Raw genomic sequence first — 4,310 nt, forward strand, 5'->3', positions numbered from 1 at the left:
TTTCTTTTTGTAATGCAAGTGTTGCATACATACCATACATATCATTTTTCACATTGCTTTTTTATAATATCCTTTGGAGATTTTTATAGTCAAGCTAATAAATAATTTATCTTTTTTGCTTTAACAACTGCTTAGTGCTCCATTAAGTATTCAGACCATACATTTTACCCAGTCCCCTTTTGATGAACATACAGTTTTTATTCCCCTAAACTTTTATAACTACAGTGAAGTCATAATAATCTTGTACAAAGAACATGGAATTTTCAAATTAGGAAATGTTGATATAAACTCGTTCATTTTGAAAGATATGCATGGAGGCTCTTGGACATTTCTGAGTGAAGGAAAACAGGAAATATGGTTAGAGACTAGAAGTGTATAAACTATAGGATGCTTTGAATGCTGTGGGATGATAATTCATAATATGACAGGAAATAGTATTGAACTAATTAAAGTAAGGAGATGTCATGAAAAGTAGTATTTAAGGAAGATGAATGTTCTGAGTTTTTATTTCCTGGCACCCTGAAATTGTTTAGAGATTTGAGAAAGAGCTTTATAAGATTTCCTTGTTAGAATAAAACTGTTGGTGTGATAGATACAAGCAAGCAAGATGACTAAATCAGACAGAAGTTGTAGGAGGAGGTAGAAAGTTAGGACCTAAATTCTGAAAGATTAACTCAGATGAGAGAAGCAAGATAATACTCTGACATTCTAGGTAGCAGGCAAAGTCCAGAGTGCAAAAATTCAAGAGTGGATTTAGCAAAAGTATTTCATGAATTTTGAAACTAAGGAATAGCCTATGTGGTCTTTCCCCTATTTATACACTATTCTGAGTTTGAGTGACCCTGGGAAGGTTTATGACTGGGATATCAGGTTGTGATCAATGTCTATAAGCACCATGCACTCCTGCTTCTCTCTTGCCATATAGATTTTCTCAGTTTGTTGTTTGCTTTTCAGTAAGACCAAATATATTAATATTTTTTCCTTATAGTATTTTAGTGTTTTATTGTTAGTTGAGAAAGTTTTTCCCACTCCAAATCATGTAGTCACAACTGTATTCTATTCTACATAGTTTATTGCACTATATTTTTCATTTAAATTATTGATCTATTGGAAATGTATATTGATGTGTAGTGTTAGGCAGGGGAAAATCTTTTCAAAACTCTTTGCTATTATCCTGTGGCATTATTTTCTTAATGTTTTCCCTTTAATTCAGTCAATTCCTTTCATCTCTTCATCTTTAATTTCAAAGATAGTGCAAAACTCCTTTTAGATGGTAAATCTTTTCATAAGATCTGTTTTCCCTTCTTCACTCATTTTAAATATAGATGACTAGTATTTTCCAGCAAACTTTACAGTTAGATTCATTTAGGACTCCCTTCCTGTCTGCTTTCATTCTGTTAATGTCATCTTTCTGAGATCACATCACATCACATCACATCACATCACATCACATCACATCACATCACATCACATCACATGGGAGGGTTGGTTGATATACGTTATACCAGCTCAGTGATTCAGCAGCATTAAGGGTGTAGAGAGGGGGCTTGTGTAGTTACAGCAAAGGAATATTTTCTGTTCAAGCCTGTGTTTGTTGGTATTATAGTACCTGCCATTAGCTTTCCTGTCTAATTTACTTTTGTATCTAACGTTCATTATGGGCACATGTGTGGCTCTGTCTGACATCCTTCCTAGGAGAGTAGCTTACTGCCTGAGGGAGGAGCGGCACCTCAGTCAGAAGAAGCCCTGTTTCCTTGCCATGTGGTTTTTGTATGGTATGGTTTTTCTTTTCCTTGTGTCTCCTGGAAGAGCTTCTTCTGAAAGTCATTAATCTACAAAAAGGTTTTAAAAATGAAATAATTTCCATCTGTCTTCCATTCTGCCTACTTGGTAGTCCTTACTTTATATTGAAGTTTTAAGTGATTTCCATAAAATGTAGTTATAACCTTTTTTTTTTTTTTTTTTTTTTTTTCTTGAGACAGAGTCTCGCTCTGTTGCCCAGGCTGGAGTGCAGTGGTGCAATCTCAGCTCACTGCAAGCTCCACCTCCCAGGTTCACGCCATTCTCCTGCCTCAGCCTCCTGAGTAGGTGGGACTAAAGGCGCCCGCCACCAAGTCCAGCTAATTTTTTCTATTTTTAGTAGGGACGGGTTTTACCGCATTAGCTAGGACGGTTAACCTGACCTCCTTCCGCCTGCCTCCTGATCCGCTGGCCTTGGCCTCCCAAAGTGCTGGGATTACAGGCGTGAGCCACCAAGCCCAGCTGCCATTTTTTATTGAACAACAGAAACACTGACATCATGATACTTTCCATACTTTATCTTATTTGGAGAAATAATAAAACACAGTGGTTAAGAGCATGAACTATGAATACAGAGTATCTGATTTCCAATCACAGGTCTTCCTTCACAAGCTGTGAAAATTGTTCAATTTGCTTAACTTCTCTGTATTTTGGTTTCCTTATCTGTATAATAGTGTTATAATTCAAATAAATTAGTATACAAAATACTTAAAGCAGTGCTGAGCCCATCATAAGCACAATAGAAGTGTTTCGGTTGTTGTTGTTGTCTTTGTTTTGATGGTGGTAGTGGTGGTGGTTGTTATTTGATTTTCACAGTAGATCTGTAAGCTACTATTTAAAAAACGGGCTTAAGAAACAGGTTCAGATATTTTAAGCTTGTATAATATCATGTAATTGCTTGGTATACAGTTGGTATTTATTAAATATTTATTTAATGAATAAAGTTACAATGATAGCATTGAAGCTCAGGACTGGCTGACATCAAAGCTTGAGCTTTTAATCCCTGTTCCTCAAAATATCTCTTCTACTTTTGTCATGGCAAATTAAACCACTTTCTCCAGAAGGGAAGTTACATATTGATCCTCCCTGGTGAGAGGTGACAATGTGCTAGCAGCCCTCACTCTCAGCGCCTCCTGGGCCTCAGCATCCACTCTGGCTGCGCTTGAGGAGCCCTTCAGCATGACACGGCACCGGCACCGTGGGAGCCCCTCTCTGGGCTGGCTGAGGCCAGAGCCTCCTGGGAGCCCCTCTCTGGGCTGGCTGAGGCCAGAGCCTCCTCTCTCTGCTTGCGGGGAGGTGTGGAGGGAGAGGTGCAGGTGGGAACCGGGGCTGCGTGCGGCGCTGGCGGGCCAGTGCAAGTTCCAGCAGGCACGGACGCGGGCTCAGCGGCTCAGCACACGGAGTGGCCGGTGGGGCTTAGTACGTGGGCCAGCAGCTGCAGAGGTTGTGCCAGGTCCCCCAGCAGTGCCGGCCTGCCAGTGCTGCACTCAAATTCTTGCCGGGCCTTAGCTGCCTCCCAGTGGGGCAGGGCTCGGGACCTGCTGCCCGCCATGTCCGAGCTCCCCCTCTGCGGTGGGCTACCGGGCCGCCTGAGCCTCCCCAAGGCGGCCCTGCCCCTTGCTACATGGCGCCCAGTCCCATGGACCGCCCAAAGGCTGAGGAGTGCAAGTGCAGCTCAGGACGAGCCCGCAGCTCCGCCTGCAGCCCCCGTGCAGGATCCACTAGGTGAAGCCAGCTGGGCTCCTGAGCCAGATGGGGACTTGGAGAACTTTTATGTCTAGCTAGGGGATCGTAAATACACCAATCAGCACTCTGTGTCTAGCTCAGGGTTTGTAAATACACCAATCAGTACGCTGTGTCTAGCTCAAAGTTTGTAAATACACCAATTGGTACTCTGTATCTAGCTAACTCTGTATCTAGCTAACCTAGTGGGGACTTGGAGAACTTTTCTGTCTAGCACTCTGTGTTTAGCTCAAGGATTGTAAACGCACCAGTCAGTGCCCTGTGTCTAGCTCAAGGATTGTAAACGCACCAATCAGCACTCTGTTAAAACGGACCAATCAGCTCTCTGTAAAATAGACCAATCAGCTCTCTGTAAAATGGACCAATCAACAGGATGTGACTGGGGTCAGATAAGGGAATAAAAGCAGGTTGCAGGCGCCTGCAGTGGCAACCCACGGGTCACATTCCAGACTGTGAGAACTTTGCTCTTTCACTCTTTGCAATAAATCTTGCTGCTGCTCGCTCTTTGGGTCTATGCTGCCTTTAAGAGCTGTAACACTCATCATGAAAGTGAGAGTCTGCAGCTCACTCTTGACAGCAAGACCACGAACCCACCAGAAGGAAGAAGCTCCAGACACATCTGAACGTCTGAAGGAACAAACTATGGACACACCATCTTTAAGAACTGTAACACTCACCACAAAGGTCTGTGGCTTGATTTTTGAAGTCACTGAGACCAAGAACCCACCAATTCCGGACATACCTGGCTTCCTTAAATCTTTTATTTA

The sequence above is a fragment of the Rhinopithecus roxellana genome, chromosome 1, assembly GCF_007565055.1.
Source record: "Rhinopithecus roxellana isolate Shanxi Qingling chromosome 1, ASM756505v1, whole genome shotgun sequence".
NCBI classification, from domain to species: Eukaryota; Metazoa; Chordata; class Mammalia; order Primates; family Cercopithecidae; genus Rhinopithecus; species Rhinopithecus roxellana.